This window comes from Peromyscus leucopus, chromosome 7 (genome assembly GCF_004664715.2).
Source record: "Peromyscus leucopus breed LL Stock chromosome 7, UCI_PerLeu_2.1, whole genome shotgun sequence".
NCBI lineage: Eukaryota > Metazoa > Chordata > Mammalia > Rodentia > Cricetidae > Peromyscus > Peromyscus leucopus.
In genome coordinates, this window is record NC_051069.1 from 36,063,722 (window position 1) to 36,091,401 (window position 27,680).

The following is a 27,680-nucleotide window of genomic DNA, read 5'->3' on the forward strand; positions in this document are numbered from 1 at the left end:
TGCCTGTGGCTGAAACAGCTCTTCTATAGAGGCAGAAGGGATCCTCTTGCCCCCTCTGTTGGAGCTGAGCCAGTCTGTATCCTGGGTGGCTGAGCCTACACTTGGCACTTAGTAGGGCACCCGTCTTTGTTGACTGAGTGGAGACATGCATGGCTGTAACCAGCTTGCTTTGGTCCTCCACCGTAGAAGTGACTTAGGTGAACAGATTAGACCACCCCAGCAGACCCGAGCTGAGACAGAATGGCCCCTAACCTTACTGTGCCCCAGCCCCCAGGGTACACTGGCTGGCTAAGCACTTTTAAGAACGAAACAGCAGTGGTTTCCAAGCGCTTGCCTGACATTTGCCCAGGGATAAGCTTCTGATAAAGCTCTCCCCTTGTTATCGCTTCCCCTGCACCACCCCATCATAGGTCACCCCCTGGATGAACCAAGCGCCCCAGGAAGCCCATAGCAGAAAAAAAAAAGCTCCTGAGACCAGGGATAACTAACCATCTGAGCACCTTTGCTGGGGCCAGGGTAATGAGAATTATTCAAATGCAATCATAAAAATGAGGCCAGCCAGGCAGGAATGGGGTGGGGGTGTGATGGAGGGAACGTTTCTCGCCAGTTTGAAGATTCCTAGGGGTTCTCTTTGAGGGCCAAAGAAAATTTCACCTCCTCTCAATCTCTTCAGAGCCTGCTGTCCTGGAACTCTGAACCAGTTGGTCTCTAAGGAGGACATGGGGTAAGGTTGCGCCTGAATTTCTGGGGTCCACTGCGCGGCCTCCGCCAGGCAACCTCGGATCTGGAGGCTTCTTCCTCAGTGAGTGCTGCCTCCCGCCAGCAGCAAGCAGGCCCGCATCCGCTGTCTGAGCCGAGCCTCCAGTAGAGGGAGACACTCCAGCAGCTCCTCGCCTGGGAAACGGCCGGGGCCGGGAGTGGGTGGGGGCGATGGGGGGGTGGGGAGAAAGGGGGAGTGGGGAGAGGGGAGGTGTGCGCGCGCGGGGACGGGGGGGGGGGGGAGTCCGGGGGGCGGGTCCCTGTGCCGCTGACGTCCCGAGCAGTGCTGGGAAGTATAGGCTGTGTTGTCACGCCGGTGTCAGTCTGATGAAGATTGGCATCAGGTAAGCTGTCATTCATTTCCATGTCAGAGACGCTTTTGCAGGCGGCGGCGGCGGCGGCGGCGCAGCGGCGGCGGCTGCTGCTGCGGGCGGCTGCCTCAGAGCGCGTGTGTTTTATTCCAGTCCCCAAGCCAGAGTATTATTCATTGCGACAGGGCAAGGAGGAGAGAGGGAGAGAGGGAGGCAGCAGGGAGGAGAGAGAGGGAGGCAGCAGGGAGGAGGGAGGCAGAGAGCAGAGAGGGACGGCGGGAGCGTGCAGAGAGAAGCTGGGGAAGCGCCGGGAGAGCGCGGAGCGAAGCCGCGCGAGGGGAGGCGAGGCCGGGCGAGCAGGCGGCGAGAAGCGCGGGGCCCACCCGCTCCCGGACCCGGCCGGTGCGCAGCTCGGCGGCCGCCGCCTCGCCCCGCTCCGCTCCGCTCGGGCCCGGGGCCGGGCGCGCATTGTCTGCGGTTGCGAGCAGCCGGGCAGCGGACTCGAGCGCAGTGGCCCGAGAGCCTGTAACGGGCGGGCTGGGAGCCGTGCGCCCGGAGCTCCCCGGGACTCAAGCCTAGGGACGAGCGCGTCGGCCCGAGTCCCCGGCGCGGGCGGCTCCTGGCTGGGCGCTCGGCGGGGCGAGGCTGGGAACTGCGGGCGGGTTTCGGGTTCTCCTTTCCCGGGCTCTAGGAGTCCTGTGGCTGGCGCTTACTCGGTGTCACCAGCCCGGCGCTGCCTTCGAGGGGCTGGAAGCAGGAGCAGCCCTAGCCTGGGGCCGGGTGGCTGGAGTCAAGCAGCGGCGGCCGCGTCCTGCGGGGCCCGGGGAGGCAGGGAGAGTGGAGGTTTACAGGAGGATCAGTGTGGGGGACCGGGGAACATGCGTGGGGGTTCAGAGAAACCAAGACCCGAGGGGCGACGCTCAGGGACTCTAACCCGGAGTAGGGGGAGAATTTGTAGGGTCACCGGCTTTCTGCGTATTGTTGAGTCTTTGGGGCGGGGAGGGGAGGATTAGGGGCCCTGGCGAAGAACTAGGAGATGAATTCGTAAAAGGGGGGTGGGCACGGAAATCGCCCTAGAGCAGAAAGCCGAAGGGGATGGGGCAGGGTCCTGAATGTGCGGCGTGAAGTTTCTGTTTCTTTCCGGTTAGGCGAGGGGGATCTCCTGGGCTCCCAAGCCGAAGAAGAAACCGGCGCAGTGGGCCGAGCTTTCTGGAGAGTCCTTCACAGGGCAGCCAGGGTTCCCGCGCGGGCGGGAGACCCGGGTTGGGAGTGGGAGGGGGATGCGGATCAACCCCGAAAGGAGGGAGGGCTGGGCTTTGGAGCAGGCTAGAGTTTGGGTTGTAGGATCCAGGCTGTTTTCAGAATTGGGACGGAAGGGCCGCTATGTAGTTTACACGCCGGCAAGAGAGAGAGAGAGAGAGGGCTGGAGGTAGGCGCCGGGGTCCCGCTTACATCCGAGCCTTGATTCCCGAGTGGGTGCCGTTTTTTAGGACCGAGACACAGGATCACAACTCGTTATTGGGGTTCAGGCTATTGGAATCTGGGGAGAATTGTGCGTACGGGTCCTGACAGCGTGCGGGAGGAAAAGCTTAAACGTAGGCAAGGAAAGTAGTTGATCCCAGCCGTGGTGAGCGAGCCCCGAATGCGTGCTGCTTCTCCCCCCAAAGCCAGTCTTGAGGAGGAGAGGATTTGGGGTGCACAGGGCTGAGTCCTGGGAGAAGGATTCTGGAAAGCAGGCAAATCTAGGGAAATTCCGTGCGGTGTGACCAGGTAGCCTCACCCGACTCGGAGTGGATCTGAGGACCTGACCCTGCAGACTCAGCAGGCTCCAGGAGCCACTTGGGTTCTGCGGCCTCAACGTGGCGAGGTGGTTGCTGGTGGCCCGCCGGGACAGCGGCCGGCGACGTGGGCCGGGGGCGGCTAGTAGCGAGGTGCCACTGGGGCTTGTGGAGTCGTGGCTGACGCCTAGGGAAAGATACTTCAGAACTCGGGAGCCCTGGTCCGATCTGTTGCCTGTTCGTCCGCAAGCGGTGCTTGCTTGCTTCATCCCCCGCAAGGTCGGAGAGCGCCCACGCCGGCCCTTCAGTGCAAGGCTCTGCCCTAGAGGGAGGAGAAAGTTCGGGGTTCCTTACCCTCACACATGTTTTCTTGGGACTTCTTCAGGATGTTGGCTTTTTGGAATTCAAATGCTCTTCACCTGGTAAAAATCCAAGTTAACAAGCTTAAGCAGATTTAAACGACAAAACCCCCCCTCCCAACACACACCCAAATCTGAGAAATGATGGCGTTCAAAAGAAACACAGTGTTATCCCAAGCTCCAGGCCCTTTGCTCTCTCATTCTGCCTTCTGACCTTCCCGAGGGCCCAGGACCTTAGTGCAAATGTATGCGTGCGTGTGTGTGTGTGTGTGTGTGTGTGTGTGTGTGTGAGTGTGTGTGTCAGGGTGTTTCTCGTTTGCGGGATCATATCTCACACTCAAACTGCGTCCTAAAGGCTCGGCCTAGCTCAACAGTGAGTGAAGTGTGGAGAGATTCTGAGGGGGGGAGGGTTGTAGGGGTTACACTCTGGTCATTTAGATAAAAGAGTGCGTTGAGGGACAGAGGTGTGTGTGTGTGTGTGTGTGTGTGTGTGTGTGTGTGTGTGTGTGTGTGTGTGTCGGGGGCTGATTTCCTCCGTGCACGCTTGCACCCTGAATTGAAAAAGCCAGCCAGCCCTTTGGGGCACTGAAGCCGCAGGACCCATGAATGGCCACCGCGTCCCGGGGCGCGGCGACCGCTACCACCGCCGAGCTGTTGTTTTCCAGACTTGGAATTCCTGCGCGCTCTTCTCCAGCCGAGAGCTGAGCGGGGGGAGGGAGCCCTGACCCCACTGAGACTCCCCGGTCACCGCCTCCCTTTTGTGAGAGCGAAAGGCATGAAAGCCTAGAGAAAGAGGAGCTTCAGGGAATGAGGGCCAGGGGGTTACTGGAGATGGGCCTAGCAACGACCACAGTAAAATGCCTCGTGCAAATCGCAGCGAAGTGTACCCAACTCAAGACTGGCTGTTTTATGATCCTTTCTAGGAGTTTACTGCTCTGTGCTTTTAAGTCCATAGATTACTTTAAGTTAATGAAAGTGCTGCTTTCAAAAGGGCCTTTTTATTGTGCGGCGGCAACAAATCCAGTACCTCCCCTTTACTCTTCCAAAATGGGCCCATTTAGAAAGGGGGAGCTTGCTGGGGTTCCCACATGAACAGAGCTTGGGGGAGGACACCATGTGACAACGAGGATTAATAAAAGTCAGTGTCCATGGAATCCATCCAGAAAGATGAGTTAACTTCTCGGCCGACCATCCTTCAGAGGCTACCCTTAAAGGTTGTTCGCTGCCTCCCTGACCGCCCCCTCCCACAGTGCCTTATGTAAAGCCTGACCCTACCCTATTCAACCCAATCTGGGATTCAGGATTTCAACATGGTTACCAGTTCAAACTGTTACTAAAACATTTACTTGGGCCCTGGGGGAGGGGCCTTGCCTTGCATTCAGTAAGATAGATGGGTTTAAGGGCTGGGAACCCAAGGAAGAACAAGAGAGGCTTTTTTTTTTTCTTTCTTCCTTTCATTCTATTTGGCACAAAGGTGAGATGACAAGGATTTTGACTAACACAGAAACTGTAGTGGGGCCTGCCTGTGGCTTTGACCGCATGTCATAACCATTTAAACTGTGGTTAGTCGTTAGAAGCTCATAGCTTCTCCAAGCTGGGTTTCATTAACTCTACACCAGTTGCCTGGAAGTTCAGTAGCAATAAATTGCATAAACACATTTGAAGTAAGTTAGTGATGAAATGAGGAGAATTACTGTCTTGTGAATGGAGAATCCCTAATTCATGGAGTTCTAACTTAACTGGAAACATACTTCCCCTCTCTTGGCCTTCAAGTTTATAGGTGCACAGGAGTGTGTGTTAAATTTCCCTCTGCCATGTCCATCTTCAATCCTGGGCTGTAACTCATTAGAGACCAAGGCATGCCGAGAAAGCAGAAGGCTGGATTTTAAAAGGGTCTCTATTAGCTCCATTTAGGAACTGAACCAGAGCGAGCGATCAACCTGATTACCTTGCCCTTCCTGAACTCATCAGGCAATATAAACTGCCACAGAGCAGGGACAAATTAGATTTTTAAATGTTAGAAGCTTAATAATACCGTGTTGTTAGCAATTGAAATTGTTTTTTATTAAAGAAACAACCAATAAAATTTATAGGCTTCCAACATGTTACAAAAATTCCTTGGTGTTTATTTACATCCCCACCCCACCTTTTCAGAATCGCAACCTCCAATTTGGACTTTTGTTCCTGATTTACTTAATATGGAGCACGTTTTAAAAATTAATTGGAGGCAAGTAAGTGGTACAGTTATGAGTTTTCCTTCATCCTCTGCTGTGTAGTGCTGGAACTGCCACACTGTAAGACACACACACACACACACACACACACACACACACACACAAATGTGTGATGAAATTACTGGAGGTGACGGCATGTGAGGCAAAGTGTCTGGATCAAATAAACTGCAGATCCCAGGATGGAGAAGGTGAAAAGGGGGCCACCAAGGAAAGGCAGAAGTGGGTAGGGAAGATGAAATCATCATGAGCCTCCATGAGCCTTGAATCTAACCAATACACCACGCCTTGGATGAGACACTTCATAGGAAACCCATGACTTATTGAAAATTGAATTATATTGAGATGCAGAATTTAGAGGGAGGAGCTGCCGTCACTGGGTTCTATCCGGCAGCATGGCCAGGATGGTTGCGATGGGGCCCTGCTAATTTAATTAAATCTAATACCTGGTGGGGAGGGAGAAAGAAGCGAAGGAAGCGGGGGATGATCATCAAGGCTGGCGGGTCAGCATGCTGAGCTCTTTCGGGCTGGAATTTGAGGGCCCGGCTCTGTGGCTCCAGCGGGTCCCCCAGCTGCCAGGCTTTGGTTTCTTCATCTGTTGAGTGGAATGTAGCACATGCTATCCCTTATTAGGCTGCAAGGAGTGATGGGTGGGCATGGGGTAAGTCAAGAATAGAGAATGTAAAGTGGGCTCAATGTAAAGCACAGAGAAAACAGGGGCTGAGGCTTCCTAACAGCAAGGCCGTGTTCTTCTGCATGCACTTGCCTGGCTCCAGAGCCTGTCCTCATATAGTGTGCCTCGACTTGTGTGAAGGAGTTTCTGGACTTTGGGGAAAGGGCACAACTTCTGCCTTGCTTTCCATCTTAGAATCAGATAATCCTGCTGTGATTTCATATACCATCCACTTTGCCAAGAGGGCTTGTCATATGGCTGGGCTGGGGAAATCGGCCTGGCTCTCCTCCAATGACTCCCCCTGGAATACCCTTTATGTCTCCAATGAGCACAGAATCCGACTTATCAGAAATTTAGTCTCTGCTTGTTTATGCTACAAGGGAATAGGGGCCCAGTCCTGAGTGGTTGGTGACATCTGGTCCTGCTGGGGTGTGAGGAAGGGATGGGTGCTGATCTGGAATGAGCCACAGCCTCACTTAACAGTCTCCATTCTGGCAGATCAAAGCAGACTCTAGGTGAGAAAGCCCAAGAAGTTAGACACCGCCACTTTTTCAAAAGCTTGGGCTTGCTGTTGACTCCCTCAGTTCCAATGCATGAGTTTAAAATCGAGTGAGCACTGATACTTCAGACGCGGCTCCAGTAGAATGGATGTTTCCCTTCGATTCTCCCCTTCTCTGCTGGGGAGTCCTTGGGGGTAAAGTCTTTCCTCCCCATACCCTTTTCAGCTGGGCAGGTCGCGGGTCACATTTTGGTCTCCATTTTGATTGGGAGTGGGAGGGGGTTTATACTGAAGATAGAGGCGGAAGCTGGGATAGTTGGAGAGCTGAGAACGTCTCCCAGAACTTCTCTGGAACCCCCAGGCATGAGGGAACACCCAGCCCTGGAATAGCCCAGTTCATAGTGCTCTGTGGAACTGGAAAAGAGCTTGATGCAAATGGGGGATATGTTTGGCTTGGACACCTATCCCTAGGTCTTCCTTGACTGCCTGGGTCTCTAATTACAAGAAGGACTGTTGCTGTTAAGACCTATCTCACTAAAAACACATCCCCATGTGTAAGAAGAAACCCTAAACCAGGCAGGATATTTTAAAACTGAAGCAATGAAGATTAGATTAAGTCTCCACCAAACAGCCTGGTTCTCGTATTATTTTTGGCTGGAATGTGGAGAAAAACAGCTGGCCCTGGGGCCCAGGGCAGACTCTGGGGCTTCAGACAGTGTTGCAGGAGGTGTATTGGGGGGGGGGTGGAACTGTTCTCTGCCTAGCAGGACTGTGGCCAGTTTCTGTCCAGCTCATTTTAGGGGAACAAAGGGGGAGGTTGTGCTGGGAGAGGGGCAGATGCAGATGGGCCAGGAAGGGGCCACAGAAGGTATAAGTCACAGAGCACCAAGCCAGCCTTTCAATCCCCCACTTCATTAAGAACTAGTTACTGTGTTCAGTACATGCTCCCACTCTCAGGACTGGAAATCCAGCTACTCTCAACTTGGCCTTTGGAGGAACCTTCATGTGCTTGGTCTGATTTGGGTAGATAGAGAGAACAGATCGCTGTCTGAGATGCCTGTAGAGTCCAGATATCAGGAGTCATGAACCCTTGTCCCACCTTCCTGGTGTTTCTGGCACAGTCCTAGGCATTGAAGACAAACCAAACTACTGGAGCCTGGCCTGAGGGGCCTGCATAGACAAGGACTTGGGGCCTCAGCACAGACAAAAGCTTTAGAGCCTCTGTATTTACTTGCATGGTTTTAGACACTTGCTTAAGATCTTTGATTCTGTTTCCTCATCTCTAACCGGGGGGATAATGGAGTATAAGTGGTGAGGTGGAGGAGAGAGTGTGTGTATTGCCTAGGACTATGCCAGGCCCAGAAGAGTGGTTCAGTTCTGGCTCTCTCTCCACTCCCACATTTATTTATTTATTTTATTTTTTATTTTTGGAATAAGAATCAATAGGTGGCTCTTTCAGCCTCTTTCTTTTTTCCTTTCTTTCTTTGCTTCTCTGGGACAAAGCATGGGCCCCTTTGCAGGTTACTGGCCCATGGACCAGCACTGAGCACTCAGCAGGTTGGTGGGAGGCTGGCGAGGGAAATAGATGTGTGAGCCCCAGGGTAGCTGGGATTCTAGGGGACACAAGCCCAGGAGGGAGAGAATACACAGACATGGGAGAGGATAGGTGCCCAACAGTGGTTACCCAGAGGAGGCAGGAGAAGGGTGGGCCTGGAAGAGTGGCCTCAACCAGCTCCTTCCCTGAGGAGGCTTTCACTGAGAAGGAGCTGAGTGGGGAGGCCTGGAGGGGGAGGGGCGAAACCTGACACTCCCCAGGTCACTGTGCTCTGGGCTCTCAACTAGACTGTCAGGGTGACTGGGGGTGGGGTGGGGTGGGGACAGCCTGGATTAGAAAGAATTACTCAGTCCCTCTGTCTGTCCCAGGTGGCCCAAAGTGTCTGTTCCCTTCGGTACACACGGTGGATTCTGAGAGACTTTTTGGTGCTGACTTCTCAGCGGGTGCAGCACAGCTTAATGAGTTAGTGCATAAAGTCCACACCCTCCTTACAACCCAAGCAGAAAAAGGAGAGACTCTAGTCCGACCCCGGCCCTTTCCATGCTTTGGACCATGAAGCAGAACAGTCAGTGTGTTGGGATGGTGGCTGAGAGAACAGAGAGAGCGGGTCTGGGGCCACAGACAGTGGGGCTCCACTTCAGACCTGGCCACTGACTAGCTGTGTGGCGTCTGACAGGTGGCTTTCCCTCTCTGAATGGTAGTACTGTCAGGAGCTTTGACTTGCTCCTGCAGCTCGGAGCTCCTTGGCTCTGTGTTTCCTCCCAAGTGCATCGCTTCGTGAACGGGAAATCACTGAAACAGCGACCAACCACAGCACAAACGAAAGTGAAGAGTCCTAAGGACACACAGCAGCCACAGAAGCACAGCCCCTGGGGGACTAAGGGCCGTGTGCACAGAGGGTTAGATCTGATGCTCCCAATGGCCTTCCTGGGACCCATGGGAGTAGCATTTTCAATGTGAAGCACCATCATTAAAAGCCGAATTTCCTTCTTCTGCCCAGACAACAGTAGGTTGCTGGGAGAAAGAGCCGCTGGCTTTGATGGCCGCCTCTGGAGTCTGACCCTGATTCTCCTGCCCCTAAGCTGTGTGTCCTTGGGCACATCCTTCAACCCCTCTGAGTCTCAGTGTTCTTACGCACGGGGCAAAGATGATAACAGGACTGCCAGGCCAGGCATCAGAGGACTGAGGAAACTCTAGGAAAGGCGTGCAGCCGTGGTACATCTGCCAATGGCAGTTCTTCCTCTTAAGGAAATACGTCCCCTGGGCTGGACAGCTGGTTCAGAGGTCGAGAGCACTGACTGGTCTTCCAGAGGACCCGGGTTCAATTCCCAGCACCCACATGGTAGATCCCAACTGTCTGTAACCCCAAGATCTGATACCCTCACATAGACATACATGCAGGCAAAACATGAATGCTCATAAAATAAGGAGAGAGAGAGAGAGAGAGAGAGAGAGAGAGAGAGAGAGAGAGAGAGAGGATACATTCTCATTGATTCTCTAATCAATCTGAAGCGGGCCAAAAGGTTATCATTAATTTATTTTATAGACAGGAGAAACTGAGTCAGAGCAGCCTGTCTGTGATGGACACATCCAGGTCTCTCTGACTGCCACCGTCCTTTCCCTTTGTGGAGACTCAGCCCCTTGCTGAGCGAGTTCCTGCAGCGCTTTGCCAGGCTTTACCTGTGTCTCTCCTGAGAATTTTTTTTTAAACAGAAAACCAGCTCAGTTCACCTCCCCCATCACCAGCCTTTTGTCTGACAAATACTGAGGAGAGCTACTGGCTGTCATGGAAGCCCAAACCTAGAAGATAAAAAAAATTTTTTAAACTTTCATAAGCCCCCAGGACAGGCAGGGTTAGGCTAACCAGCAAAAATAGGTAGTGGTAAACATAGGGGTAGAGAGGGATGGACAAGGCGGTGAAAGGTTGACTGTGTGAAGCTGGCTGTCGTGCGTGCGTGCGTGCGTGCGTGCGTGCGTGCATGCATGCGTGCACGCTCATGTGTGTAGAAGAAGCCCTTGGGGGCTCAGTACCAGATCCTCAGGTGACCTGCCTGACAGACAGACATCAGTCTTGAGAGACGTGGAAGAACAGCTAGCCCACTCTTAATGGGGTATAATTCCTTGCTAGGCATAGGCTCCCTCCTTTCCACGCTGGTCCAGTCTGTATAACACAGGACAGAGAGCTGTCCCCAAGCTTTCTCTGGTGCTGCTGAGCATGGCTCTTTCTGCCCAGGTCTGAGGTCCACAGGCTTCCTCCCCTCCGGAAGCTGTTCCTGCTTCCTCCACATTCTGACTGTAGCTCCAAGCCCAAGAGTAGAGAGAGACAAAGCCGGAGCATCATGCTGTGGGCTTAAGGATGCATGATAATGGTTTGTTCTCACTCTGGTGTCCTCCCTGAAGCGCCACTGGTCACTCAGCAGATGTGGCCTGGGCCCACTATCCACGGATACACAACAGTGAGCTGTGTGGGCCTCACTTCCTTAACCAGGTGAATACACTTAACTGGGAGCAAGGGTGACTTCACAGTCTCTTAGACTCGCTGAGTGGAAGCACGATCATTTTGTAGAATAGGAAGTTAAATGGATGTCCTTCCAGGTTTTTCTGGGTCTGCTATTAAATGAGGATGGGGATGCTGTTAATTACCCAGGCTGCCGTGTGTACACTGGCCCACAAGTACCACACTTTTTGTTGATGATTGTGAGCTGCCAGGGACATTCAGTTCCTGGGTCTGGCCACTTTCAGTTAGGTAGAAGATGGGAAGGCACGCCCTTATGTGGATATGGGGGGTTGGGAGGGCACCTGTGGAAAGGTCATGCTGCACTCTCCAGCCTTGGGGAAGACCTCGGTACCGAAGCCAGGTATGAGAGCCAGGTGATGTGGGAGCTGGAGGCTGCTGTCCCCGTGGTCCCCAGCAGTGTGGAGGGACACTTCTGGCTCCTCCCTGGCTTTGCCCCTCTGTGTGGGGAGAGGACAGCCTCCTCAGATCAGCGGAGTTCGCTCCCAGTGTTGTGATTGCCTGGGAGTACTCTTCCCTTTCACGGAGCTATCATCAGAGACCCAAGAAGGAATGTGAAACTTAGAGAGGATTGGAGAATTTTTCCAAGACTCAGCAGATTGTACAGGATTCGTCTCCGGTGTCTGGGTCCAGTCAGTTTTGCTGCTTGTGGCAAGGAGTGTTGGGGAAGTAGCTGGGTTCCTCTCTCTCCTTTCCCACCCAGGTTGGCATGCTCACAGGGTCCTCATGCACACTGCAGGGTGAGGCAGAGGGCACCCTAGGGGCAGTACGCTCACTGGCATACCGTACAGTGAGGTCTCGAGTACCCAGGATGGCATGCTCACAGGGTCCTCATGCACACTGCAGGGTGAGGCAGAGGGCACCCTAGGGGCAGTATCACTTGCATACCGTACAGTGAGGTCTCGAGTACCCAGGATGGCATGCTGACGGGGTCCTCATGCACACTGTAGGGTGAGTTCTAGAGCTCTGGCTGTGATCGGCTAAGGGTGACAGGAAGGTGATGGGCGCAGATGGTGAAGGAGCCCACGAGCCAGGCTGAGGCTGTTGGCCCGGCCATGTGCTCACTGCGTGACCGTGAAAGCGGGCTTCGTTTTCCTTGTCAGTCAACTAGTGGTTGATGATACTTCCCCACCAGGCTGCGGGGAAGATCACGAAAGTTAACGTATGTGGATGTGTTATACATGCTGTATAAACATAAGTAACAGCGCCTACACAGTGCCTCCCATATAATATGGGGAGAGGGAAAAACCGGTTGGCACAGACTATGTGTTTCTTATTAGTGTAAAACAGAGCGCACACGCACATGTAAGTACACTCTCCCCCTCGTGCTGGCTTGCAGAGTGATGACAACCATGTTAACGTGATTGAAAGCTGGTAGGATGGCTTTTCACGGCTGCCCCCACTACTGGGGCATGAATGGTCCCCTCTGGGATTCTCGACTGCCTGGCAGTTTTTCAGACGTCAGCTTAGAGTCACCCGGGCAGAACTGCATGCCTACTGTGTGCCTACACGCTCTCCTTGAGCACGTTCCAGGTAGTCTGCCGGGTCGTCAGCCCGAAGCGGGCTTCAGTTTCTTCCCGGCCCGCATCGTTTATTCGGTAGATTTTTACTGAGCACCTTGTTCAGGTATGGGGGACGTAGCCATGAACTAGAGCTTCCCATTCACAAGGCTGTGTGGAGAGGAAGACATTTAGGCTCCGTAGGAAAAATCGAAACCATGAAGAGAGTCACAGAAGTCCAGGGAACTGAGGGAACACAGACAGAGCTCAGCCTACTCCGAGGGCCTTCCAGGGTAGAGCCTAGGCATGAAGGAGGAGTTGCAGAGACCTAGGGGAGGCTTCGGGACAGAGTCCTAGATACTCTGGTTCGGCCCTAGGTTATTTCATCTCTCTGCTGAGGTCTTTCTCACTGTGCCTTCCTGCTGTGGCTCCTTCCCCCCCCCCCCTTTCTTTTCTTTCTTTTCCTTTTTTTTTGTTTTTTCGAGACAGGGTTTCTCTGTGTAGTTTCGGTGCCTGTCCTGGATCTCGCTCTGTAGACCAGGCTGGCCCAAGTGCTGGGATTGAAGGCGTGCTGAGCCACCACCGCCCGGCTCCTGCTGTGGCTCTTTTACCCTCCCAGAGGAAGACAAACACAAAGTGAGAGGTAAGCCAGCCAGCCTGTGCCCGAAGTGTGCTGAGGCCTCTGCTCCTGCCTGACTCCTTAAGGCATCAGCCCCTCCAAGAAGAAGCTCTCTCGGGAGCTGCCTTATTGGCACAGCGCAGGCGCCGCCCCTCCCCCACCTCGGTGCGGCCTCAGTTGGATCCCGAGCACACTGGGTACCCAGAGTGGTCACACTTAGATCCAGTCTGATTTCGTGGACAGCCGCTTTGAAGCGGCAACAGTGACTCAGCCCACCCCTCTCCACAGCAGCCACTGAGGGGCTGTGCTGGCCTCTTCCGCTGACTGCAGAACCTGGAACCAGGGAGAGCAGGTCTGACCGCAGACACAGGCCATGCAGCTGGGGAGCCCTGCTCACCCCCGGAGCCTCAGTTCTCTGGCCAGTGAGATGTGACAGCAATTCTCAACTCAGGTGGCATCCATGATCATGAAATGGCACAAGGCAGGGGTTCGCTAGGCCATCCCTGCGTCCGTCTCAGTTTTGATCATACCCATAGCACCCCAATTTTGTCCCTTTTCTGTTCCCACTGTCCCTGGGCATACCTTCATTCTTTCATGATTTTATACAATTACTCTCCAGATATTTTGGGGGTGCCTAGAGTGTATTCCCAGGGGTGTTTTAGTGCCTGGGCTAGAGAGGTAAGCATCAAGAGATTAGCCTGTGTCCTGATGTTAAAACGCCAGGTGTTTTAGTCACTTTTCTATTGCCCTGATAAGACGCCATGACCATGGCAACTTATCAAATAGAAGGTTTAATTTGGGGTTGAGGTTCCAGAGGGTTAGAATCCATGATCAGCACGGCAGGGAACATGGCAATAGACAGGCAAGAATAGTGTCAAATAGAGCAGTAACTGAGAGCTCACATCTTGAGACACAAGTTGGAGGCAGAGAGAGCCACTCGGAATGGTGTGAGCCTTTTGAGACCTCAAAGCCTGCACCCAGTGACACACCTCCTAATCCTTCCCCAACAGTTCCACCAACTACCAAGTAAAGTATACACATGTATGGCCATTCTAATTCAAACCATCACACCAGATGTGGTGGCACATCTGTAACTTCATCACTACGGGAGCAGAGACAGGCAGCTCTTTGGGGCTCACCGGCCAACCAGGCCAGCTAAACAGTGAGAGACCCTGGCTCAGAACAGAAGGTGGAGAAGTGATAAAGGAAGACCTCTGGCTTCCACGTGTGCATACACACACATGGGCACTACCACACAGACACACACACACAGCACACGCACGCATATGCGTACACACACACACACACACACACACACACACACACAGAGAGAGAGAGAGAGAGAGAGAGAGAGAGAGAGAGAGAGAGAGAACTGGGGATTGGCAGCTCAGTCCTGTAATCTCAGTACTTGGGAGGTGAAGACTCAGGAGATCAAGGTCAGCCTGGGTTACAGGAGCTGTTGTCTTAAAACAACAAAAAGCCCAAACCATCCAGCCAGACAAAACAGACAAAAACCCCACACAGACACAAAACTCTAAGTATAGCTAGAGTTTTTGGAGCCCCTGAAGGATGGGATCAGTGGCCAGGAAGACACTATAAGGTATGGAGACTCTCAGGGAGGTGGGATATGACGGTAGAGATGGATGGGGATTTTGTTTTAGGCAGGGGACAGTGGGTCCAAAGGCCCTGGGGGAGGAGGATGGGCTGAGCAGCAGCTGGGGGCTGGGGAGAGAGACAAGTCAGGAAGACCAAAGGGGCAGGGGTGAAGCGGGGTGCGGGGTGGGGGACGGAGACCTTGGGGAGAAACCTAGTCTGGCCACAGGAGAGGGAGCAGAGTCCAGTCTGATAGTTGGATGCAGTGGCCAGGCTCAGCCCTGGCACCGGCCTGGGTGGGGAAGGCGGTATCTACTGCCTGGTCTTGTCTCTCCAAATGGAATCCAGACAGTGAAATCTACAGTTGGCTTGCTGGTCCACGATGGAAGGAGGGGCTCACAGTGAACAGGTGCGCCGAGTATCTTGGACATACAAGCAGTGTCGTTTATGTTAAAGCTTAGAGGGCTCGAGCTCTAACTGAATGAAAGGCAAAGACTTTACCTCTGTGTCATGCCCAGGTCTCCCCTCCCTCCAGCACACCCGGGTCACCGCCTCCGCCTCTATCTCACCTACCCCAACCTCCCAGGTCTCTCTGTGGGAACTGAATCAAGTCACTCATGCTCCTGCCTCAGGGCCTTGGCGCATGCTGTTCCAGCAGCTTGAACACCCTTCCCCTGTATACCTGTATGGTCGACACTATGCTTTTGCTTGGCTTACACCCACATGCCACCCTGTAGTGCGGTCCTCCCGAAAGGCTCTAGCCAAACAGGAATCTCTTTCTTCCATCCCTGGCATTCCCCTAAACCCCCAAACTCAGTATCTAGTTGAGAATGACCTGGAGCCCACTTCTGATCTCTATCATCTCCGCAGAGCTGGATGGAGTTCAGGAACGGCATCACCATGCCTGGTTTATGTAACGCTGGGGAGCAAACCCAGGGCCATATCGGTGCAATGCTCTTGCTCTAGCCACTGGGCTGCACCTCAGCCCTACAGCTTTGTTTTTCTTCACAGCACTTAGCAGCTTTCTCTCTCTCTCTCTCTCTCTCTCTCTCTCTCTCTCTCTCTCTCTCTCTCTCTCTCTCTCTCTCTCTCTCTCCTCTGCTGGGATCCAGAAGAGTTCATCGAGTACATAGCTGTAGTAAAATTTCAAGCAATGCTTGTGAATGAGTGAGTGAGTGAGTGAGTAGATGAATGAATGAATGGAGCTGGTTGTTTGTTGTGCCAGGGTCCAAAGGTTTTTATTTTTGTTTTTTAAACTCACGCTCTGGAATGTGAACTCATGAACTATCCGAACTGGAAGGCACTAAGTCTCTATCTAGTTTTGAGCAACTCTCCCATTTAACAGCTGAGCAAAGTGAGGTCCAGAGAGGCTAAAGAGCTTGTGAGAGGCCACACAGCACAGAACTCACAAGTACAAGGCTCACAGAATTTGCCGCAGGACTCTCCTCATAATACTTTGCCTTCGCTGTGACACAGCTCCCTGGGAATGAGGGTCTGCTCTGCCAGGGCTGGCTTCCTTGATTTCTACTCCTCAGCCACTTCGTCTCACTGCCTGACTGGCCGTTGCTTCATTCCAAGGGCTCTGGTGCCGCTGCTTGTGTTTCCCGGGAGACATTTGGGAGCCATCTTTGGTAATGTCGGGAAAGGCTGCTGTTGGCAAACACGCAGGCATGCTTAGCTCCCCGGTACCAGGCAGTAAAGTGAATGAACCGTCAGTGGCTCCCATCAGTTCGCAGGGAATGATGACACCATCTGCCTTGTGCATCCTCGGCCAAAGCCGGTTGGTCACCTGATAAGTCAGTCAGGATGGGGTGATGTCATGGGACTCGGGGTCCATTGCCCCCTTCTCAGATTTCACCCTCTTGGTGACCTCAGAAGTCAGGGGAAGAAAATAGATCAGAGTCCCTGCCTATGTATATGGTCAGCTTGACTCTGGCCAAGTGCCTTAACTCATGTCTTCGGGTCCTCACTGTACGAATGGGGGCTGGGATCACTGTACCATGGTGCTGTTTAGGAGTACACAAGTCCAAGGTGAGTGCCTGGTACCTGCTGAATGTTACAGTATTACAGAATATTGCTTTGATTCATAATGTGGCGGCCGAGGCAGGCAGAAGTGGCACCCTCATTGTCAGGGGTTAGAGTGAGGATGCAGCCTCTAGCTTCTTTAGAGGCCTTTGTCCTGCTCCCTGGCTGTGACCTGGCCTGACTGAAGGGGAGGAGCTAGGGAAGAACACTTAGAATTCTTGTGGAGAGAGAAAGAGAGATCAAAGTAGGTGTTATTGCCCCTGCCAGAGGGGCTCCTGAGGCCTTAAGTGAGGTTTTTCCCTTTGGAAGACAGAAGGGTTCCTTGCTGTTTGGAATCCACTGAGATAGGTGGGGGGGGGGGTGAGGGAGGGACCCTTTAATCTCAGCTAGGTTCCTGGGGTGAGGACTTGAGGCCTGGGGAGGACCCGGCTTGGCTAAGGCTTCAATGGCAGCCATCACTCAGGACCTCCTAGCTCCTCACGATCTGGGGAGTTCCTTCAGATTGGAATGCCGCTCATGGTGGCTGTGTGTGCAACCAAGCAGTTTCTTGACAGGAGACTCTCAAATGTCACTGGTGATCTATGTTCAATGCACAGCCCGCCACCTCTGCCATATTGGCCTATTTGTGGGTCACCTCTCCCCAGTAGAAGGTGAGCTGTGCTCAGGGGACATTGGTTCCGGCTTCTTCCCTCCCTCTTGGTCTCTCTTCTGCACCAATTCTTGTTTTTTGTTTTTGTTTTTGTTTTTGAGAAAGGGTGTCCCTGGATGGCTTGGAACTCATAGAAAGCTGCCCGCCTATGCCTCCCGAGTGCCACGATTAAAGGCACATGCCACCATGCTGCAGCCATCTCTAGGCTTTCTTTTGGGGGTTCGTTCATTTCTCTGGCCTCTGCATTCAGAACAGTGGTTCTCAACCTGTGGGTGACCTCTCACAGGAGTCGCCTAAAACCACCGGAAAACATAGATATTTGCATTACCATTCCTAACAATCACGAAACTACAGTGAAGAAACAGGAATGAAATAATGTTATGGTCGGGGGTGAGCACAACATGAGGAACTGTATTAAAAGGTCACAGCATTAGGAAGGTTGAGGACCACTGCCATAGTGTTGCAAAGGCCACACCCCTTTACCTACCAGTTTGAACTGGAAAGAGTTATTTGACTTGATTTTCTGGGTTCAATTTGTCTCGTGGGAAATTAAATTATTAGCCTTTTCCATATTTCCTTTCTTGCGGTAAAATACATACTTTAAATATATATAAAATGGCAATTTATAACATAAAATTTCCGTTTTAATAATTTTAACAGCGCAATACAGTGACATTAACTATATTTACAATGCTAGATACTCTGTATGCATTACAACAGTGACTTCACAGCCTGCCCTTCCTCCGTCCCTGGTCACTCCGTTTGTGTGAGTTCTATCTGCTGAGTGCCATGTCTGCCCCTAACTTCTGGTAACTTCTAATCTGATTCCTGTCTCTATGAATTTGACTCCTCTAGACAGCTTCACACAAGTGAAATCATAATGTATTTTTCCTTTTGTGTCTAGCATTTCACTCGGCACGATGTTTTTGTTCATCTGTGCTGTGTCATGTGTCCTAACTTCAATCCTTTTTTATGGATGACTTATATTCCATTGTGTGTATAAACCATCTTTCATTTATCCATTTATCTGTTTGTAGACACTCGGGTTGCTTTTATCTTTTGTGAATAATGCTATAATGGACACTGGGGTACATGCTTCTGTTTAAGTCTCCGTTTTCACTTCTTTCAGGTCTATATTTAGGAGTGGGGTTGCTGGGCCATATTGAAGGCATTTCTGTGTTTAACTTTTTAGGGAACAAAACACCAAAACATTCCCCACAGTGGCTGTATCACTTGAGATGGCCGGTTGCACTGCGTGAAGGTTGTCATCTTTCCACATCCTGTACCATTGCCAGTACCTGTGACTATAAGTAGGTGTAGTAGTGTCTCATTGTGGCTGATTCGAGTCATGCCCCCTGCCCCCTTCCCCCCCTTCCTGCCCCCGGTGAATGCTGAGTGCTTTTCTGGGTGCTTATTGGCCATTTGATTATGTTCTTGGAGAAATGTCTGTTCAAGTCTTCACCCATTTCAAACTTGGGTAGTTTGGCATTTTGTGGTCAATCTGTAGGCATTCTTTATATACAGTGGCTATTAAGTCTTTACCAGATAAATGGTTTGTGCCTCTCTCCTCCCATTCTGTAGGCTGTGTTTTCATTTTCTTGATAATGTCATTTGAGACGCAGAAAATTTTAAATTTGATGAGGACTGATTTATATATTTTCCTTTTGATTTTAGTTACTTTTAGATTTGAAAATTGTTGCCAAATCTAACTCCTAAAAGTTTTATGGCTTTAACTCTTAAATTTAGGTTATTGGTGCATTTTGAGTTAATCTGTGTGTGTGTGTGGAGGGTGGTATGAAGTAGGATCCAACTTCATTCTCTGGCCATGGACATCCAACTGCTTCGGCCCTGTTTACTGAAGAGAATACTCTGTTGAATGGCTTGGCGCTGCTGCAGAACACCAATTGGCCATGGATTCTGGGACTCTTTCTGAAGTCTGGCTTCGACTCCGCTAGCCTGCATGTCCATCCATATGTCAACAGCATACTGTTTTGACTACTGTAGATTAGTGGTAAAATCTGAAGTTTGGAAGTAGAAGATTTCCAAATTTGTTCTTCCTTTTTTGGACTGCTTTGGCTCTTAGGGGCCTTTTGCAATTTCATTTGAATTTGAGGATTGGGCTTTGCATTTCTGAGAAAAAACCTGTTGGAAGTTTACATTTGATCTTTGCCAAAAGGCTGAGAAGCAATTGCTGTTGAAGTTTTTTTTTTTTTTTTTTTTTTTTTTTTGTAAACAACAACAAAAAGGTGTGTGTGTGTGTGTTGTGTAATGTGCATACATGTGTGCATGTGGAGTCCAGAGTTGACATAGAGTCCCTTCCTCTAAAACTTGAGGCAGGATCTCTCACTGAACTGTCACTTTCCCGTTGGCTAGGTTGGCTGACTAGTGAACTGCAGGGATCTACCTGTCTCAGCCTTCCACAGTGCTGCCTTTACAGGTATGTACCACTATGCCTAGCTTTTATGTCAGTGCTGGGAATCCAAACTCAGGTCCTCATGTTTGTTACCGTCAAGACCTCTCTCGAACCCCTACTATTAGAATTTAGACAGGGATTTCCATTTGTAGGTTCACCTTAGGGTGGCATTGGCATCTTAACAACATTAAGGCTTCTTATCCATGAATGTGGGATATCTTCCCATGTATTTACATCTCTTATATTTCAGCAGTGGTTTATAGCATTTAGTATACAAGTCTTTCACCTCCTTCTTCAAATTTACTTCTAGGTAGTTCATTCTTAGGTTCTATTTTAAATGAAATTGCTTTCTTAATTTTCTTTTTAAATTGTTCACTGCTAGCACATTAAAAAAAACCAACCAATTTGTATGTGATATTAGAAACTTTTTTATTAGTATATATTGCCTGTACAAAAATAAGTAAGTGTTATGACATTTTCTCCTTTTTCTTTTTTTGTTTTATCTTTTGAGACAGAGTTTCTCTGTGTAGTCCTGGATGTCCTGAAACTTGCTCTGTAGACCAGGCTGGCATTCAACTCACAGAGATCCACCTGTTTCTGCCTTCTGAGTGCTGTGATTCAAAGCATGCGCCAAGCACGTCATGACGGTTTCATATATGTGTGTAATACACTTTGACCAAGCCCATCCTCCACTCACCAGCCCCTCACCTCCCATTGTTTCCTCTCCTTTTCCATGACAGTCCTCCTAGTTTTGTGTCTTTTAAAAAAGATCTAGATTCTGCATATCAGAGAAAACATGCAACATTTGTCTTTCTGAAGCTGTAGCTTAATATGAAGATCTTCAGTTCCATCCATTTGCTTGCAAATGACAGGATTTCATTTTTCTTCGTGGCTGAATTAAATTTTGCTAAGTATATACACCACCTTGTCTTCATCTGTTTATCTGTTGATAGGCACAGAGGCTGACTGTGCAACTTAGCCATTGTGAATAGAGCCGCAATAGCATGGATATGCAAGTGTTTCTATTGCATTCTGACACTGATTGCTTCAGGCATGTATCCAGGCCTGTGTGTCTGGATCATAATCACTCTGTAGTGTTTAGAGGAACTTCTACTCTTAATCCCTATATGGCTGGACTAATGTAAATTCTCAGCCATTGTGTATAAGCATCCTTCTCCATGCCCCCTCTCCCATCTTCACTAGCCACCTTTGTTCTGGACAACAGCCATTCCCGCTGAGGTGAGATGGACTTTCAATGTTGTTTTGATTTGCATTTCCTTGACAGATAAGGTTTTTGCATTTTTTCACGCAGTCTTCTTTTGAAAATTGTCCAATTTATATACCCATTTATTAATTGAATTATTTGTTCATTTATGAGTTCTTTGTAGATGGTGGATATTAATTCCTGTTAGAGGACTAGTTGGAAGAGATTTTCTCTCACTGTGTAGGCTCTCTCTTTACCCTGGTAATGGTTTTGTTGTTATTGTGCAAACGCCTTTTAATTTCATGGAATTCCATTTGTCAATTCTTGCCATGCTGCTGAGCCCTCTTCAGAAACTGCTGCCTATACCTATATCCTGAAATGCTTTCCCTAATAGAGCTTCAGCTCTGTCCTTGAAGTTTCTGATCTATTTTTGAATTGATTTTTGTAAAGGGTGAGAGATAGGGATCTAGTTTCAATCTTCTCCACGGGGATATCCAGTTTTCCCAGAACCATTTGTTGAAGAGGCTGTCTTTTTCTCTAGCAGATGTTTGCTTTTTATTATTTTTATTTTCAGTTTGCACTTTTGTTAGTAGTCAGTTAGCTGGAAGTGTGTGATTTCATTTGATGGCCCTCTGTTCTACTCCATTGCTCTGTGTGTCTGCCTTTATGCCACTACCATGCTGTTTGTGCCATTATGGCTACCCAGCCTAATTTAAAGTCAGGGCTGTGAAGCCTCCAGCGTTGCCCTTTTTGCTCATCATTGCTTTGACCGTTCGGAGTCTTTTGTATTTTTGTGTGCATTTGAGGGTTGCTTCTTCTGTTCATGGAGAAAATTGGGATTTGGATGGGGGCTGAACTGAATCTATAATTCCTTTTGGTGATATGCCCCCTCTCACACTATTAATTTTACTGTTCCATGAACATAGGCAGTCTTCTAGAGTCTTCCCTTGGTGTCTTAATAGTTCCTGTGTATGAACTTATGCCATATGACCTTGCTGACTCTGTTTATTAATTCTAGTAGCTTTCTTGTGAATTCTTTGGGATTTTCTCTATATGGAATCATAGCATCTAAAAACAGAAATATCTCCCCCCCCCTTTTTTTTCTATCCATTTTTGATTCTTTTTATTTCTTTTTCTTGCCTAATTGCTCTGGCCGGAACTCGAAGCCAGTGTTGGTTAGCAGAGGTGACAGCGGCCATCTCGTTTGATTCCTTGTTTGGGGGGAACACTTTCAGTCACTCATCATCGAGGCTGCTGTTTGCTGTTGGTCGATGATTGCCACTCCTGGGGCCGGGTGTGCTCTATGCTTTTGTTACCCAACACATAGGTTTCTTCTGACAGAGGCTCATATTTGGAGTCCTGCTTAGAGAAGATGCTTGTTAATTAGAAAATATCCCTTTCATGGTGGCACTAACCACATTATTAAAATGTCAGCTGCACTGAAACCTAAACATTTGTTAAAGCTCCTACTATATTGCGGGCACTTTTATGACCTCGTTGGCTCCAACAAATAGTCCATGGAAACAGACTCCTTATTGTTGCTGCCCCCACTTGAGAGACGAGGAAATGCATGCTAAGAAATGAGGTGACATACACAGTTGGTGAGTGTCCCTCAGGTCAATGTAACTGCTAACTCTCCTGATTTCTAGGTTGATATGCTCTTTGTTCACTAATTCTTTACTTTGGACAGATTTGCTTTGTGGGATGCATTAGAATGTCCCTGGGGTTTGCAGGATTGGCAAAGGCATTCTCAAATATGCTGCTGTTCCTCAGCCCATTCTGGTAGACCCGATCATGTCTGGAGTCTCCCCCGCCGTAAGAGAATCAGCACTGTGAGCCGTGACTGACAAGAGCTCCCTGTGGCCTGGGTCTGCAATGGCGTAAAGGGTGACAATCATTGTCCACCACAGCTCATTTTTATTCCTTGCTGTTGCTGAGGCCAGCTGAGCTAGAGTCTTGGCGGAGTGGATGCTCTCAGAAAGGTTCCAGGGAGTTCCTGCGGGGGATGGGAAAGGAATGCTTTTCAGTGTAAGGAGAAGCTGCTGGACCTGGCAACTTTGTCCTCACCCCAAGCCCCTGTACCGTTAACTCAGGGGTAATCTACACTCCCCGTGGAATCAGCTTTATCAAGTAACTGCAGCCGCAGGTGCCTGGATAATTCATAGCCAACGGCTAGTTTCTGCCTCAAATTTCTGGGTCAAGACAGCTGTGTAAGATCCTATTCTGACAGTGTCACCACAGTTGACCAGTGGACTGTATGTCCTTTCTGGGTTTGGGTTTGGGTTTGGGTTTTTTTTTTTTTTTTTTTTTTTTAAGTGTGAGCATGAACCTGGGACAGAGTCCCGGTTGGAGTCCCCAGGGTTGGCAGCCTGTACAACTGTCCTGGAGTTTTCTGAGTCCTGGGGCTGGATGCTCACCCTCAGATGTTATTGTGGGTGGTCTAGTTGGAAGATGTCTGTACATAAAAGTTGAGATCTGAGCAGGGGAAGGCAGTGTTTCTGCGGGTGTGACTTCCTTGTAAAGGTTGACTTTCCTTTCCTTGGCCACCTCCTCATCTGCACTGTGGTCTTATGAAGGGAGGCAGGTGCATTGAATCCCTGCCCCTTCTGTTGTGGTCAGAGCAGGCTTTACTGAGCTGTTTGGTCTCATTGACCATTTTGGTGCCACGTTCTTTTTATTCTTTAGTTCTTTATTATTTTAAAAAAAATTTTTTTGAGACAGGGTTTCTCTGTGCAGCCCTGGACGTCCTGGAACTCTGTAGTCCAGGCTGGCCTTGAACTCGGAGATCTGCCTGCTTCTGCCTCCCGAATGCTGGGATTAAAGGTGTTTGCTGCCATGTCCTTGTTTTGTTCTTGTTTTTGCCTTAGACTGGTCAAGTCCTTGAAAGGTTCCCGGGGCTGCAGAGGGCCACCTGTCAGTTCTAGGCAGAAGGACCCTCATTGAAATTCCAAGCAGACACATGTGAACAAACAAAAGGGGGCGGGACTGGGGGGGTAGGCAACTCTCCCTACAGTCTATTTAGATTATACTCAGCAGGTCTTTGTCGTCTCGATTCAGCTTAACAAATATCTGTGCGGTAATTTCGATGAGACCCAGTTCTCTTCCAGGAAACCAGACTCTGTTTGGAACTCAGGGGAACCAGCCCCTCTCAGCCTCTCCCCTTCTGTGCCGGGCTCCACTCCTCTCCTCCACCCTCCCACCTGAACATCCTTGCCAAACTGTGTATTTTCTTCTGCCCTCCAGGCGTGGGGTCCTAGAGACTCTTCCCCCTCTGTCCCTCTTTCTCTTCTGACGGTCACGGTCCCTCTCATTTGCCCAGGAGGGTCCTGGTTTAAGTCTCTCGTCCCAGTGCGGTTGTTAATAGCTCTCTTTCCACTCTGAGAAGTGTCCAAGTTCAGACAGTAAATTAAATGGTCAGCCAGACTTGAACCTACCGGAGGCCGAGGCTGCCCTCTGTCCGTGTCTGGCATGTCACTGCATTCCCATGCCACCGCCCTGGGTCCCACACTCTCACCTCTTGCCAGACTCCTTCAGCCGCTTTCTCTCTGGTGTCCTTATTTGTGCCTCGCTCTTCTAATCCTCTCTGCAAATCATTGCCTGATTAATTCTCTCAAAATACAGCGCTTTCGCAGTTCGCTGGATCCTTGCTGCTTATAAGAGACTGTTCAAACATTGTAGCCTGGCACTGAGCGATCCCTTGCTTACAGCCTGGCTTCTGCTCTAGCGGGCGTGCTGCTTTTTCTCGCGTCTCGGGATGGGATCTCAGTCACTGTTCAGTGCCCTGCTCCTGCCTGGTGAGAGTCACCTGGGAATACTTGTTCACTAAGGTCCTCTTGCCTGGGCCATCCCCACAGACTCGAACCAGGGGCTTCATGCTTTAAGGCCAGCATCGATTCCAACCTCGTGAGTGCCGTGCTTTTTTTTTTTTTTAAGTTTATTTATTTTTATTTCATGTGCATTGGTGTTTTGCCATGGGTGTTGAGTCTCCAGGAACTGGAGTTACAGACCGTTGTGAGCTGCCATGTGGGTGCTGGGAATTGAACCAGGGTCCTCTGGAAGAGCACTCAGTGTTCTTGACCACTAAGCCATCTCTCTCCCCGAGTGCCGTGCTTTTGACTAGCCTACCCCTCAGGACTCTCCTCCTCTGAACTCCTCAACCTGGAGCAATTATTGCCTGCACAATCCATTTGGCATCTAATCACGTACTGCCTCATGGCTCTTCACAGAGTGCTGTCTTGAACCAGTGCTCGAAGGCTTTGCTGTGAGTTTGCACTGCTGTTGTCCTCCGTAAAGTTGCAGGATCCTTGAGGACAGGACCTGCATCCTCTCCATCCTTTTGTTCCCATGGCAACATCAAGTGCCTACTAAGTGTAAAAGAAACAATAAAAAATATTCATTCAGGAGTTTCATCTGGGAAAGACCCTTCTCATCCCATAGTTTAGACTCGATTTTGTAGATGAGCAAAGGAAGAAAGAGAGAGAGGAAAAGTCAAGAGAATTACTCAGAGGTCTAGCGAATTCAAATGGGAGGGCCAGGCTGCGAATGCAGATTTTTGAGCAGACCAGGGTACTTTCTGGTCACCAGGCGCTGTGTTCATTTTGTTTTTAGAATTTAAGGATGAGTAGGAAAGTAGAAAGTAGAGGAAAAGAAGGTGACCAAACCAGGGGGTGGGACACGGCATCAACAAAATCCTAATGCTAGAAAGCTGTTTGGTAGAATTTGGGGGACAGGAGCAAAGAATACAAGATAATCCCTATCGTCTAGAGTTTAAACACACGTACATGCACACACAGACACAGACATCCTGTATGTGTGGGACAAGAAGATAGATGGGGGATTATTTTAGAGGAGGAAGGAATTTAGTGGGGGGCCTAAGGTGCACTAAAGAAGGCAATGGGGGTGAATATATGAGCAAAGCACATGATATACTTGTGTGGAGAGACCATCATGAAAAGGTTGACAGAATTGTAGGGGGAGGGACAGGCCAAAGAAGAGAGTGTCAGGATTTGGGTTTCGGGCACCAGAGGTGCCTCCTGCCAGCACCTGAGAGGCAAGACCCATCTCTGTATTCTCTGGTTCAGAAGTTGTGGTGGGATGGGTGTGTGTGGGGGGGAGGGGGGCAGTGGGATGCTGGTGGGCCACTCAGGAGGTCCAGGAGAGGGCGTGGGAATGCCTATTTTCAGGCAGCTGGTCACATGTGCTTTGGGCTGCGCCGAAACCCAACCCCATGGTATTGAAAAGCGTCACCGGTAACGCTGTTATATATAGCTTTCAACTTTAATAAGGTGTTGCAGAAACTACAAAAATACATCTAACCCAAACCACATTTCCCTGGAAGCTTGATCTGGAATCCCTTTCCACTGCTCCTGTGTGGTGCTCTGCGCTGTCAATAGAGCTGTTAAAACACAATGGAGAGTGGGTGATTGCGCATTACATGGCTTTTGTTTTCTGTTATGAAATATCGACATCGGAAAAGAGAGCGGGATTACTGTGGCACTGGAGGGCACTGTGAGGAGACTCAGGGGGGAGCCTAAGGTGTGGGTGGATGAAGGCAGATGGTGGCCGACCAGTCTGTCTGAGTCTGGATTTTTCTATCAGGAACCTGGAGAAATTCACACATCTCACTGACATGAAGAGGCCCTCGGTGAGAATGGGGTTGGCTGAGGACTCAGGTCCTGGCATAGTGGTGCCGGGGGAGGCAGAGCTCAGTTGTGGGTACAGTGGCTGAAATATGTGTCTGATGGTACCTTGGGGAGATAAGGACCAGTTCAGTCAGGAAACAGGCACTGGGATCATTTCCCAGGAAAAGCTGGGCTTGTGTCCATCTTGTGAGCTGTTGGAGGGTGGGGGGGCTTGGGAGGACATGAATGATGTTTGACTCTGATGCTGGCTGGGGATCCTGGTAGGAGTCAGGTCTGGGGAAGGTGGAGGCTCACCAGAGTGAGCTCAGGGCTCTTTGTTCCTTGAAGTACTAACAACAATAAAAGAATACAAGCTCCCTTTACTGAGTGCCGAGTGGCAGGTGCTTCGCATGTGTTTTCTCCCTCGAGACTTACCGCAGCCTGGGGAGGCAAACGCTGGCCCATTTTCTAGACGGGGGACAGAGGCCAACGGAGGGACTCCCTGCCTTGTTCACTGGGGCTTCAGCCTCTCTGTCTCCAAGGGTCATGGAGAGGGTAACTGGGAAGGCCAGAGGAGGCCAAAGCCAGCCAGCTTGACCGGAGGTGGTCTTGCTTGCTTGGGGGAAAGAAGAGCAGGTACTGGCAGAGTACCCACTGTGAACTGTCATTGGACCAAGGGCTGTGAGGGGCAGATTGCCTCGGGTCACCTGATGACTGTCCCAAGTCCTGTGGGCCAGCTTCCTGCCTCCATGCAGGTGAACGAACCCCTGGCTGAGGTGGAACCGTTAGGGCATCTCCACGCTGCCATGCAGCATTGTGGGGTCTGCCATTGGGTTTGAGGGATGGCCTGTCTCTCTAGATAGATTACATTTGGTTTGTTCAGAAGCCATTTATGGCTTTATAAAGCTCTTAAATTGGCTCTTTTCCCCCCTCAAAACATTTCTTCAAGCTTACAAGGCCAGTTTTAGAATAGCAATTACCAGCTCCAATATCCCCCAGCAAACTCACGCTGTGCTGTTGTCTATAAACTGCTTGGGACATTTGTAATGCTGCCACACGGCGTATCTGCAGGCGGAAAGCCCCTGTCTTGCCGAGGAATGCTGCAGAGGCCCCTTTCTCAGCCCTAATTTATGGGCCACATAAAACTCTTGTGAAGTTGCCCTGCATCTTTCCGAGGCAAAGTTGAGGATTTTTACTGTTTCAAGCTGCTAATTTTTTCCATTTAAAGCCAGCCTTCTGTCCGTGCCAGCGTGCATGTGTGCATACAAGTTGGCCACTTTAATTTATGTGCCGCCTTCTCTCTGTGTAATGCTTATAACTCACAAATGTGTGCATAATATACCACCAGCTCTTCCTTATTACAAAGAGACTCAGCTG

The 27,680-nt window shown here is 50.3% G+C and overlaps 1 protein-coding gene across 4 annotated transcripts in view; it reads left to right on the forward strand.

Annotated features, from left to right (window-relative positions):
- Positions 1-1,002: 1,002 nt before the first annotated feature.
- Pknox2 (PBX/knotted 1 homeobox 2) overlaps positions 1,003-27,680 on the forward strand; it is a 273,098-nt gene continuing 246,420 nt past the window's right edge. The window contains exons 1-3 of one of the 4 annotated variants that reach the window (XM_037207621.1): positions 1,031-1,103; positions 18,258-18,375; positions 19,439-19,502. The gene's annotated coding sequence lies outside the window, so the exon portion shown is untranslated. Of the gene's footprint in view, positions 1,104-17,183; positions 18,376-19,438; positions 19,503-27,680 lie in introns of those variants that run through there. The other 3 variants (XM_037207620.1, XM_037207622.1, XM_028858447.2) reach the window with 3 other exon arrangements.